At 48.5% G+C, this 14,330-nt stretch overlaps 1 long non-coding RNA gene across 37 annotated transcripts in view; it reads left to right on the top strand.

Annotated features, from left to right (window-relative positions):
• Positions 1–13,568: 13,568 nt before the first annotated feature.
• Positions 13,569–14,330, top strand: part of LOC119276038 — a 6,174-nt gene continuing 5,412 nt past the window's right edge. For 19 of the 37 annotated variants that reach the window (XR_005136251.1, XR_005136239.1, XR_005136233.1 and 16 more), the window contains exon 1: positions 13,571–14,319. This is a non-coding gene — a long non-coding RNA (uncharacterized LOC119276038). Of the gene's footprint in view, positions 14,320–14,330 lie in introns of all 37 variants that reach the window. The other 18 variants (XR_005136241.1, XR_005136238.1, XR_005136243.1 and 15 more) reach the window with 5 other exon arrangements.

Here is a 14,330-nt window from a genome sequence, read left to right as displayed (position 1 = left end):
CTTGGGTGTATCAAACATCACAACGTAACTGGGTGACTATAAAGGTGCATTACAGGTATCTCCGAAAGTAGCTGTTGGGTTGACACGAATCGAGACTGGGATTTGTCACTCCGTATGACGGAGAGGTATCTCTGGGCCCACTCGGTAATGCATCATCATAATGAGCTCAATGTGACCAAGGTGTTGGACACGGGATCATGCATTACGTTACGAGTAAAGTGACTTGCCGGTAATGAGACTGAACAAGGTATTGGGATACCGACGATCGAGTCTCGGGCAAGTAACGTACCGATTGACAAAGGGAATTGCATACAGGGTTTGATCGAATCCTCGACATCGTGGTTCATCCGATGACAACATCGAGGAGCATGTGGGAGCCATCATGGTTATCCAGATCCCGCTGATGGTTATTGACTGAGAGTGTCTCGGTCATGTCTGCATGTCTCCCGAACCCGTAGGGTCTACACAATTAAGGTTCGGTGACACTAGGGTTATGAAGATATGTATATGCAGAAACCCGAATGTTGTTCGGAGTCCCGGATGAGATCCCGGACGTCACAAGGAGTTCCGGAATGGTCCGGAGGTAAAGAATTATATATAGGAAGTGCTATTTCGGGCATCGGGACAAGTTTCGGGGTTATCGGTATTGTACCGGGACCACCGGAAGGGTCCCGGGGGTCCACCGGGTGGGGCCACCTGTCCCGGGGGGCCACATGGGCTGTAGGGGGTGCGCCTTGGCCTTCATGGGCCAAGGGCACCAGCCCCTATAGGCCCATGCGCCTAGGGTTTCCCCTAGGAGGAGTCCTAGTGGTGGAAGGCACCCCTAGGGGCCTTGGGGGGGAGGGAAACCTCCCCTAGGCCGCCGCCCCCCCTAGTAGATCTCATCTACTAGGGCCGGCGCCCCCCCTTGGCACCCCTATATATAGTGGGGGAGAGGAGGGACTTCATACACCAGCCCCTGGCGCCTCCATCTCCCCCCGTTACGTCTCTCCCTCGTAGTCTCGGCGAAGCCCTGCTGCTGTGACGCCCTGCATCCACCACCACGCCGTCGTGCTGCTGGATCTTCATCAACCTCTCCTTCCCCCTTGCTGGATCAAGAAGGAGGAGACGTCTCCCGTCCCGTACGTGTGTTGAACGCGGAGGTGCCGTCCGTTTGGCGCTGGTCATCGGTGATTTGGATCACGTCGAGTACGACTACATCATCACCTTGCAAGCTTCCGCACGCGATCTACAAGTGGTATGTAGATGCAAACTCTCTCCCTTGACTCGTTGCTTAGATGAACTAATAGATGGATCTTGGTGAAACCGTAGAAAATTTTTTAATTTTCTGCAACGTTCCCCAACAGTGGCATCATGAGCTAGGTCTATGCGTAGTTCTCTTTGCACGAGTAGAACACAATTTTGTTGTGGGCATGGATTTTGTCATCTTACTTGCCTCTACTAGTCTTTTCTTGCTCAACGGTATTGTGGGATGAAGCGGCCCGGACCAACCTTACACGTACGCTTACGTGAGACCGGTTCCACCGACTGACATGCACAAGTTGCATAAGGTGGCTGGCGGGTGTCTGTCTCTCCCACCTTAGTTGGAGCGGAATCGATGAACAGGGCCCTTATGAAGGGTAAATAGAAGTTGACAAAATCACGTTGTGGTGATTCGTAGGTAAGAAAACGTTCTTGCTAGAACCCAATTGCAGCCACGTAAAAGATGCAACAACAATTAGAGGACGTCTAACTTGTTTTTGCAGCGATTGATCATGTGATGTGATATGGCCAGAAGTTGTGATGAATGATGAATTGTGATGTATGAGATCATGTTCTTTGTAATAGGATTCACGACTTGCATGTCGATGAGTATGACAACCGGCAGGAGCCATAGGAGTTGTCATTATTTTTTTTGTATGACCTGCGTGTCATTGAATAACGCCATGTAAACTACTTTACTTTATTGCTAAACGTTAGTCATAGAAGTAGAAGTAGTCGTTGGCGTGACAACTTCATGAAGACACGATGATGGAGATCATGATGATGGAGATCATGGTGTCAAGCCGGTGACAAGATGATCATGGAGCCCCGAAGATGAAGATCAATGGAGCTGTATGATATTGGCCATATCATGTCACAACTATATAATTGCATGTGATGTTTATTATGTATTATGCATCTTGTTTACTTAGGACGACGGTAGTAAATAAGATGATCCCTTATAAAATTTCAAGAAGTGTTCTCCCCTAACTGTGCACCGTTGCTACAGTTCGTCGCTTCTAAGCACCACGTGATGATCGGGTGTGATGGATTCTTACATTCACATACAACGGGTGTAAGACAGTTTTACACAGCGAAAACACTTAGGGTTAACTTGACGAGCCTAGCATGTGCAGACATGGCCTCGGAACACGGAGACCGAAAGGTCGAACACGAATCGTATAGAAGATACGATCAACATGAGAATGTTCACCGACGATGACTAGTCCGTCTCACGTGATGATCGGACACGGGCTAGTCGACTCGGATCGTGTAACACTTAGATGACTAAAGGGATGTCTAATCTAAGTGGGAGTTCATAATTTGATTAGAACTTTATTATCATGAACTTAGTCTAAAACCTTTGCAAATATGTCTTGTAGATCAATGGCCAACGCTAATGTCAACATGAACTTCAACGCGTTCCTAGAGAAAACCAAGCTGAAAGATGATGGCAGCAACTATACGGACTGGGTCCGAAACCTGAGGATCATCCTCATAGCTGCCAGGAAACAATATGTCCTAGAAGGACCGCTAGGTGACGCTCCCGTCCCAGAGAACCAAGACATTATGAATGCTTGGCAGTCTCGCGCTGATGATTACTCCCTCGTTCAGTGCGGCATGCTTTACAGCTTAGAACCGGGGCTCCAAAAGCGTTTTGAGCACCACGGAGCATATGAGATGTTCGAAGAGCTGAAACTAGTTTTTCAAGCTCATGCCCGGGTCGAGAGATATGATGTCTCCGACAAGTTCTACAGTTGTAAGATGGAGGAAAACAGTTCTGTCAATGAGCACATCCTGAAGATGTCTGGGTTGCACAACTGTATGACCCAGCTAAACATTAACCTCCCAGATGAGGCGGTCATTGACAGAATCCTCCAGTCGCTCCCACCAAGCTACAAGAGCTTTGTGATGAACTACAACATGCAGGGGATGGAAAAGACCATTCCTGAAGTGTTCTCAATGCTGAAGTCAGCAGAGGCTGAAATCAAGAAAGAACATCAAGTGTTGATGGTCAATAAGACCACTAAGTTCAAGAAGGGCAAGGGTAAGAAGAACTTCAAGAAGGACGGCAAAGATGTTGCCACGCCTGGTAAACCAGTTACCGGGAAGAAGTCAAAGAATGGACCCAAGCCTGAGACTGAGTGCTTTTATTGCAAGGGGAAGGGTCACTGGAAGCGGAACTGCCCCAAATACTTAGCGGATAAGAAGGCCGGCAACACCAAAGGTATATTTGATATACATGTGATTGATGTGTACCTTACCAGTACTCGTAGTAACTCCTGGGTATTTGATACCGGTGCCGTTGCTCATATTTGTAACTCACAGCAGGAGCTGCGGAATAAACGAGACTGGCAAAGGACGAGGTGACGATGCGCGTCGGGAATGGTTCCAGAGTCGATGTGATCGCCGTCGGCACGCTGCCTCTACATTTACCTACGGGATTAGTTTTGAACCTTAATAATTGTTATTTAGTGCCAAGTTTGAGCATGAACATTGTATCAGGATCTCGTTTAATATGAGATGGCTACTCATTTAAGTCTGGGAATAATGGTTGTTCGATTTATATGAGAGATATGTTTTATGGTCATGCTCCGATGGTCAATGGTTTATTCTTAATGAATCTCGAGCGTAATATTACACATGTTCATAGTGTAGATGCCAAAAGATTTAAAGTTGATAACGATAGTCCCACATACTTGTGGCACTGCCGCCTTGGTCACATTGGTGTCAAGCGCATGAAGAAGCTCCATGCCGATGGACTTTTAGAGTCTCTTGATTATGAATCGTTTGACACATGCGAACCATGCCTCTTGGGCAAAATGACCAAGACTCCATTCTCCGGAACAATGGAGCGAGCAACCAACTTGTTGGAAATCATACATACCGATGTGTGCGGTCCAATGAGCGTTGAGGCTCGCGGAGGATATCGTTATGTTCTCACTCTCACTGATGACTTGAGTAGATATGGGTATGTCTACTTAATGAAACACAAGTCTGAGACCTTTGAAAAGTTCAAGGAATTTCAGAATGAGGTAGAGAATCAACGTGACCGAAAGATAAAATTCTTACGATCAGATCGTGGAGGAGAATACTTAAGTCACGAATTTGGTACACACTTAAGGAAATGTGGAATCGTTTCACAACTCACGCCGCCTGGAACACCTCAGCGAAACGCTGTGTCCGAACGACGTAATCGCACTCTATTGGATATGGTGCGGTCTATGATGTCTCTTACCGATTTACCGCTATCATTTTGGGGATACGCTCTAGAGACAGCTACATTCACTTTAAATAGGGCACCGTCTAAATCCGTTGAGACGACACCGTATGAATTATGGTTTGGAAAGAAACCTAAGCTGTCGTTTCTAAAAGTTTGGGGATGCGATGCTTATGTCAAGAAACTTCAACCTGAAAAGCTCGAACCCAAGTCGGAAAAATGCGTATTCATAGGATACCCTAAGGAAACTGTCGGGTATACCTTCTACTTAAGATCCGAAGGCAAGATCTTTGTTGCCAAAAACGGATGCTTTCTGGAAAAAGAGTTTCTCTCGAAAGAAGTAAGTGGGAGGAAAGTAGAACTCGATGAAGTACTACCTCTTGAGCGGGAAAGTGGCGCAGCGCAGGAAACCGTTCCTGTGATGCCCACACCAACTGAAGAGGAAAACAATGATAATGATCAAGGTACTTCGGATCAAGTTACTGCTGAACTTTGTAGGTCCACAAGGACACGTTCCGCACCAGAGTGGTACGGCAACCCTGTCCTGGAAATCATGTTGTTAGACAACAATGAACCTTCGAACTATGAAGAAGCAATGGCGGGCCCGGATTCCAACAAATGGCTTGAAGCCATGAAATCCGAGATAGAATCCATGTATGAAAACAAAGTATGGACTTTGACAGACTTGCCCGATGATCGGCGAGCGATAGAAAACAAATGGATCTTTAAGAAGAAGACGGACGCGGATGGTAATATTACCATCTATAAAGCTCGACTTGTCGCTAAGGGTTATCGACAGGTTCAAGGGATTGACTACGACGAGACATTCTCTCCCGTAGCGAAGCTCAAGTCCGTCCGAATCATGTTAGCAATTGCCGCATACTATGATTATGAGATATGGCAAATGGACGTCAAAACGGCATTCCTTAACGGGCATCTTAAGGAAGAACTGTATATGATGCAGCCGGAAGGTTTTGTCGATCCTCAGAATGCTAACAAAGTATGCAAGCTCCAGCGATCCATTTATGGACTGGTGCAAGCATCTCGGAGTTGGAACATTCGCTTTGATGAGATGATCAAAGCGTTTGGGTTTATGCAGACTTATGGAGAAGCCTGCGTTTACAAGAAAGTGAGTGGGAGCTCTGTAGCATTTCTCATATTATATGTAGATGACATACTCTTGATGGGAAATAATATAGAATTTCTGGACAGCATTAAGGCCTACTTGAATAAGTGTTTTTCAATGAAGGACCTTGGAGAAGCTGCTTACATATTAGGCATCAAGATCTATAGAGATAGATCGAGACGCCTCATAGGTCTTTCACAAAGCACATACCTTGATAAGATTTTGAAGAGGTTCAAAATGGATCAGTCCAAGAAGGGGTTCTTGCCTATGTTACAAGGTGTGAGATTGAGCTCGGCTCAGTCACCGACCACGGCAAAAGATAAAGAAGAGATGAGTGTCATCCCCTATGCTTCAGCCATAGGATCTATAATGTATGCCATGCTGTGTACCAGACCCGATGTAAACCTTGCCGTAAGTTTGGTAGCAAGATACCAAAGTAATCCCGGCAAGGAACACTGGACAGCGGTCAAGAATATCCTGAAGTACCTGAAAAGGACGAAGGACATGTTTCTCGTTTATGGAAGAGACGAAGAGCTCGTCGTAAAGGGTTACGTCGACGCTAGCTTCGACTCAGATCTGGATGACTCTAAGTCACAAACCGGATACGTGTATATGTTGAATGGAGGAGCAGTAAGCTGGTGCAGCTGCAAGCAGAGCGTCGTGGCGGGATCTACGTGTGAAGCGGAGTACATGGCAGCCTCGGAGGCAGCGCATGAAGCGATTTGGGTGAAGGAGTTCATCACCGACCTAGGAGTCATACCCAATGCGTCGGGGCCGATCAAACTCTTCTGTGACAACACTGGAGCTATTGCCCTCGCCAAGGAGCCCAGGTTTCACAAGAAGACCAGGCACATCAAGCGTCGTTTCAACTCCATCCGTGAAAATGTTCAAGATGGAGACATAGAGATTTGCAAAGTGCACACGGATCTGAATGTCGCAGATCCGTTGACTAAACCTCTCTCGCGTGCAAAACATGATCAACACCAGAACTCTATGGGTGTTTGATTCATCACAATGTAACTAGATTGGTGACTCTAGTGCAAGTGGGAGACTGTTGGAAATGTGCCCTAGAGGCAATAATAAAAGTATTATTATATTTCAATGTTCATGATAAATGTCTTTTATTCATGCTATAACTGTATTATCCGGAAATCGTAATACACGTGTGAATACTTAGACCACAATATGTCCCTGGTGAGCCTCTAGTTGACCAGCTCGTTGTGATCAACAGATAGTCATGGTTTCCTGACTATGGACATTGGATGTCGTTGATAACGGGATCACATCATTAGGAGAATGATGTGATGGACAAGACCCAATCCTAAGCATAGCATAAAAGATCGTGTAGTTCGTTTTGCTAGAGCTTTGCGAATGTCAAGTATCTCTTCCTTCGACCATGAGATCGTGTAACTCCCGGATACCGTAAGAGTGCCTTGGGTGTATCAAACGTCACAACGTAACTGGGTGACTATAAAGGTGCATTACAGGTATCTCCGAAAGTAGCTGTTGGGTTGACACGGATCGAGACTGGGATTTGTCACTCCGTATGACGGAGAGGTATCTCTGGGCCCACTCGGTAATGCATCATCATAATGAGCTCAATGTGACCAAGGTGTTGGACACGGGATCATGCATTACGTTACGAGTAAAGTGACTTGCCGGTAACGAGACTGAACAAGGTATTGGGATACCGACGATCGAGTCTCGGGCAAGTAACGTACCGATTGACAAAGGGAATTGCATACAGGGTTTGATCGAATCCTCGACATCGTGGTTCATCCGATGACAACATCGAGGAGCATGTGGGAGCCATCATGGGTATCCAGATCCCGCTGATGGTTATTGACTAAGAGTGTCTCGGTCATGTCTGCATGTCTCCCGAACCCGTAGGGTCTACACACTTAAGGTTCGGTGACGCTAGGGTTATGAAGATATGTATATGCAGAAACCCGAATGTTGTTCGGAGTCCCGGATGAGATCCCGGACGTCACAAGGAGTTCCAGAATGGTCCGGAGGTAAAGAATTATATATAGGAAGTGCTATTTCGGGCATCGGGACATGTTTCGGGGTTATCGATATTGTACCGGGACCACCGGAAGGGTCCCGGGGGTCCACCGGGTGGGGCCACCTGTCCCGGGGGGCCACATGGGCTGTAGGGGGTGCGCCTTGGCCTTCATGGGCCAAGGGCACCAGCCCCTATAGGCCCATGCGCCTAGGGTTTCCCCTAGGAGGAGTCCTAGTGGTGAAAGGCACCCCTAGGTGCCTTGGGGGGAGGGAAACCTCCCCTAGGCCGCCGCCCTCCTAGTAGATCTCATCTACTAGGGCCGGCGCCCCCCCTTGGCACCCCTATATATAGTGGGGGAGAGGAGGGACTTCATACACCAGCCCCTGGCGCCTCCATCTCCCCCCGTTACGTCTCTCCCTCGTAGTCTCGGCGAAGCCCTGCTGCTGTGACGCCCTGCATCCACCACCACGCCGTCGTGCTGCTGGATCTTCATCAACCTCTCCTTCCCCCTTGCTGGATCAAGAAGGAGGAGACGTCTCCCGTCCCGTACGTGTGTTGAACGCGGAGGTGCCGTCCGTTTGGCGCTGGTCATCGGTGATTTGGATCACGTCGAGTACGACTACATCATCACCTTGCAAGCTTCCGCACGCGATCTACAAGTGGTATGTAGATGCAAACTCTCTCCCTTGACTCGTTGCTTAGATGAACTCATAGATGGATCTTGGTGAAACCGTAGAAACTTTTTTAATTTTCTGCAACGTTCCCCAATAGCTACCTAATGCGAGGACACTACACATGCCTAGCTACCAAGGAGACCCTCTCGGAGATGCTCGGAATGATGGACAAGTCCCCAACTACAAGGATGAAGGAGCACGACGAGAGGAACCGGAGAAAGGCTACAGGACCCGGACATCCAGCCCTGGCCTGGACATCGGGCCCCTGAAGATGTCAACAACAGCAGCAGCCCAACAACCGAAGTTCTACAGGGCCCGGACATCCGGCCAGGCCCCGGACATCCGGTGCCCCATCATAGAATGTCCAGAAGGTGGATCTCGCCAGCCCGGACATCCGGCACGTCTCCCGGACATCCAACCCGTCCTGCCTGCGTGCCGTGTATCCGGGCTGAAAGCCCATGTACCCCTTCGCCCCTTAGACTATATATACTCCCCCTCCACCTATGTTTTAGGGTTAGTGTTGATTTAGCTCATTTGTGAGATAGAGCGTCGCTCATCCATACAGATCTCCTCCTCGTGGGAAACCGTGGTGATGCGGAGCATCCCACGTTCATCCCCATGTACACTCCGACTACTCCCCAAGCCCCAAGGATACATAAGATGAGACCTCGACTATGCGCCATTGGACACAAGGTGAGCCCGTTCCTAAATGCTTTCCCTTTCCATTCGCATGAGACATGGTTGCTACTTCAAGCATGGACCTTGTGCATACTCAGGTACACCCGAGGAGACCATGGAGAACCCAAGGACCAAGGCCAAGAGTGCGCGGAAGCAAAGGAAGGAGAAGGAAAAAGTGCCAGCAGCTACAGCGGCCGGACATCCGGTGCCACCAACCAGAAGAAGACCAAAGAGACAGAAGCCATGCGACTCTACAGCGGCCGGACATCCGGCCGACCCCCGGACATCCGCCGCCCTGCGACGGGCGGGACATCCGGTGCCTGCCCGGAAATCCGGCCCACGCCATCCAGAGAGCAGAAGAATCGGCCACTCCAGCCCGGACATCTGGCTCTTCGTGAGCCGCCGGATATCCGGCCTCCAGCCCGGACATCCGGCACCTGCCTGTGCGAAGAGAACGGGCCAAGGGCCCATGTATCCCCCTCTCACTTACCCCTTCGTGGGCTAGCACTATATATACTCCCCCACTTCCTCCTAGTTAGGGTTAGCAAAGGATTAGCTCATTTGAGATAGAGCTTTGCTCATCCATACGGATCTCCTCCTCGTGAGAGACCGCGGCCTCTTCGGAGAAGATCCACCAGGGATTCAAGACCCCTTTACGGGAAGATCCCTCATGGATTCAAGACCTTCTCTTGGAGATGAACTACCGCCACATGTATCGTGCTTTGTTGGATTTGAATCGTGTATCTCTTTGTGTTCTTTGGATCTAGCACATGTGTGATCATATTCTCGTTGGTTGAGTGTTTCTCTTGCTTTCCCCTCGTGTTCTTCCGTGTGTTCTTCGTGTTACTCGTAGGGATCCTCTCCAAACGTGAAAGATCGCCCCCTAGGGTTCCGCCCTACATCATCTTGGTATCATGAGCCACGTTGATCATGTTTTTGGAGCCCCTACCCCATGTTTTCTAGCTTGATTTTGTTGTTTTCGTCCTAAATCCGAAAATTCCCCACCAAAAATAGCCCCAATTTTTTTTGTGATTTGTTGGTTTGATGATGTTTTGTTGATTTTGATCCATGGATTTGCTTGGTTTCAAGTGGATCTAGCATCTCCCCAAGTTTCCCCACTTTCCATCCACAAAATCTCTACAATTTTGCACCCGAAAACATCAATATCTGCCCCAAAATCGAGTTCCTCGAGTTCATCCTCTGATTTGGAGCCCGGACATCCGGCCCGACTCCCAGACATCCGCCCATCCTGGAAATCTGGCCATTAGCCCGGACATCCGGCTCCTGGAGCGCATTTTCGCGCAAGGTTCTGGACATCATGTCCCGGACATCCGGGCAAACCCCCGGATGTCCGCCCGCTGTCATTTCACCTTTTCCCGTTTCACCGTTTTGACCATAACTTTCACATTCGGAGTCCGATTTTCGCGTTCTTTAGCTCGTTGAGTAGCTATTGACACCTCCCATCCATTAAGATAGGTTTCAACACCATTTGACTCCATCAAACTTTTGAAAATTTGGCAAGTTTGCCTAGGCCCTCCACCATATCATCCGCATTAGCACCATCGATGATGGAGGGTAGAACCCTAGCGGCCCGATCTTTCACGATTGGAGCGGATCCCTACGAGGAACATGAATAACACGGGGAAGAACGAGAGAAATCACAAGGGGAAACACTCAAGAACAAGTCCAATCACACATCCACTAGACAATCAAACACACAAGATCCACAAGGTACATGAACAACAAAAGGAAAGATACAAGGTAGAGTTCATCTCCATGAGGAGGTCTTGATGCTATCCTAGACGGATCTTCCCATGAGGGGGGCTTGAATCCCTCGGGATCTTCTCACATGGAGGTCTTGAACTCCATGGGAGTGATAGTCTCTCTCTCTCTCTCTCAAGAGTAGAGGTAGGAGCAAACCTCACCTAAGAATGAGCTATCACTTTTTCTTTTCCTAGAAAGGAGGTGGAGGAGGTCTATTTATAGTCTAGTGTGTGAAGGGGTAAGTGAGGGGGCGAATGTGTACATGGGCCTCGGCCCGAAACGTTGCACGCAGGCAAGGCCCGGATGATCCGGATGGGGGTCCGGATGATCCAGCCATCGTCCGGATGATCCGGGAGGGGGCTCGGATGATTCGGCTTCACGAGAAACCTTTGAGTATCGTCAGCGTGGTTATCCAGATGATCTGGAGGGGGACTCGGATGATCCACCTGGGTCCGAATGATCCGGACGGTGGTCCGGACGTCCGGGCTAGCTTCAGCCGCTGCTCCGTCTTCTTCTCCTTTCTTCCGTCTTCTCTTCCATGCTTCCCTCCCGGATGGTGTAGACGCACACTTGCGCTCACACTCCTCCTCGACATCCGTGATGTTCCGACAATAGCAATGGATGCACACGGAAGGAGTGTCAAGTTGTACACCATCCTCGAGAGTGTCAAGTGAGCATGTGTAAAGGAGATGATTCACCTTTGTGTATGTGAAGTAGAAGTCACACGTGTCACTTGCCAAATGGACTCTTGACATGGTGATGTCCGTAGGATGCTCCGCATCATCCCCTCCCCCTTGGGAAAGATCCGACCTCGGATCAAAAACCAAATCACCATGGGAAAGAGATGGCGTTGCCATGTAGAAGTGGTCGATCACCAAGTTCTCATCATCTTGAAGCTCGAAATGGGCACTCTCCAATGTCGCACCGTCTCGTGATTTCTTGAAAAGAAACAAAGACATCAAACACTTGGAAAAACAAATGTGGTTAGCATTAGTGCAAAACCAAGCATTCAAGCGGTGATTCACCCAACAAGTGTCATCATCAAGCATAGCATAAGGTTTGACAAAGGATTGTAGCATGTCATGTGAGCACATAAATTGAGCACAAAGAAGGACATCATGGAAACAAGCATTCAAATGTGAGGTAGTGATGCAAATATGCGTAACAAGAGAAGAAGCATCAACCTCACGGTTGTAGCAATCATGCATAAAGCGCTCGATAAGTGGTCGATGGTAGGCATATGAATCATTCACATCACCAAATAAAATGAAGTGTCTAAACACATGGGTCAAGCGCAAGACAATCCAAGCATAGCGTGCATAGGGTGTAGTGAAAATAGTGTGGCACTCAATACAATAGAAAGAGAAATTGTTCAACATGTGTGAGGCAATCAAGGTAAGCATGTAGCTATCAATGGGACATGGCATATGTGAAGAAATGATATTGGTGCAACCAACCATATGATAGTAGCAAGTAGTCCAAGAATTGGATGCAACACACAAGGTGTATATGTAATGAAGCATGGAAATGTGGCAATCATGGGTGAAAGCAATATCTCGAACATGCGTGCAAATGGTGCAAGCAACACATGAAGTATGATCCACAATATCCAAGCTCAAAAAGGATGTCACCTTGAAAGTGTATCCTTGTGCATTCTTCACAATCTCGAAGTTGTAGGAAATGTGGTGTAGAAGCGAGTCATGGTAGAATATATGAGGCTTGCTCTCAAGAGCTGGAACAGTCAACTCACGTGAAGTGGAAGTCGACACAAAGTCCAAGTATTCTACACATGCACACAATAAAACAAAGTATGCGCATGGTAGACAAACACATCATCCATCATGATGGTTCTCATCTTTTGCACATAACCATTAGAATCACAAGTGCATGAATAATATGATCCAACAATGGTGATATTCATGGCACTAGGTATATGGTGCAAAAAAGGAAGACAAGCATGCTTTACAAGAAATATGTCAAAATCTCCAATCATATGTGAGGATGCTATGGGGGCAATCTCATTAGCAAGGCTAAATGCATCGTTGCACTCAATACATGACAACTCATCTAGCATGAGAGAGGCAACACATGGAGATATATGACAAGAAACAATATGAATCATGTGCAAAGCATAGAAATGGTTGTCATCAACCGCATGAAATGAGCAAGTATGAATCATGGGTGATGCAACATGAACAAGCATATAGATCAAGTCGTGCAAACTAATGGAGCGAAGATGCAACACACTAGAGTAAATCATGGCAATCATGTCATGTGAGTAGACACTAGGCATAGACAATGCACATGACATATCGCAAGCACGAGCACAAAGCAATATGAAAGTATCATCATAGAATGGACATAAAGCAGACATGGCAATAACAAGAGATATCTCCACCGAGCTTGCAAATACACATCAAAGTATGAGAATCAATTATCATGTGTAAAGCAAAGCATGGGTCATAAATGCATGACAAAGGCATAGGAATAGGCATATCATGCAAAGTGAACATGAAAATATGGGCAAAGGATATATAATGGACAATAAGCCATAACCATGTGAGGGACATTTAACCTATAAACCTGGCTATGCTACCCGCCGTTCTAGCGCAACTGCATCGCGCGCTCGTTCCGCATCGAACGATCTACCTCGCTGGCGTTTTTTTACGGTGCTGTCAAAAATCTAGCCATTCGTTTCTCTCAACCTTATACTTTCGTGCTCCAGTCAATGGCAGATGGGCCTCCTTTGCACGCGGACCCAGCGTCCAGTGTGTGTGGTATGTGTGTTCGGTGAAAAAACGCTTGACCGCGGCGGTCGTGGGCGCCGTGGGGTGGGTCGAGCCTGGTGAAACCCTATCGACCAATCCTCCACGCTTCTCGAGCCCCAAGTCCCTCCCCCTCTCCGCTCTCCACTCCTCCTGCTTCCGTGCACAGCCGCCACCTCCCGGCCCCTCCCCGCTCTCTCCATCGCGCCAGAGCAGCCCCGCCCGGAGGCCTTCCCGCCCCCTTGAGGAGCCCCCGTCCCTGCCCCGCGCTGGAGTTCAGCGGTGCGGGAGGAGCGGATCGACGACGGCGAGGATGAGAGATCGAGGAGGGAAGGAGAGGGGAAACGAGGGTGGAGCGGAGGTCAAGCATCAACATCGGAGACGCGGTTCCGAGGCAGAGCAGGAGAGGTGATGCCGGCCAGCCGCCGCCTCACCACCGGCTGCGCTGGACCGCGGCAAGAAGGAACCACCTCTCTGCCTCTTTCTCTCTTCCTCTTTCTTTCTTACTCATGCCTATTACCTTTGCTGCCAATACTGATTCTGGATTGGGCGCAGGATTCATGATGGGTGTGGAGGAGCCGAGGAAGGGTGGGGAGGGCATATGTGCGAAGGAGTGCTCAGGTCATGGTGGAATGGAGTCGGTCATCACTGCCTACCGCTTGGTCGTCGTGCCCCATCCCCAATGTTGGCCGCACATCTTCAGCTTCACCATCTTTCTCTATTCTTTTACCCCTTGATTCGCCTGGTTCTTTGATAATCTGATTTCGATTTCTCGATTTATGCTTTTCCTAAATAAGATGTGTGCAGATTGAATGAAGATGACAAGAGGGAGACTGAAGAACAAGGTGAGAGCCCC

This window comes from Triticum dicoccoides, chromosome 3B (assembly GCF_002162155.2).
Source record: "Triticum dicoccoides isolate Atlit2015 ecotype Zavitan chromosome 3B, WEW_v2.0, whole genome shotgun sequence".
Taxonomy (NCBI): domain Eukaryota; kingdom Viridiplantae; phylum Streptophyta; class Magnoliopsida; order Poales; family Poaceae; genus Triticum; species Triticum dicoccoides.
The sequence above is the reverse complement of the archived record's forward strand: the minus strand, read 5'-3'. Positions and strand labels throughout refer to the sequence as shown.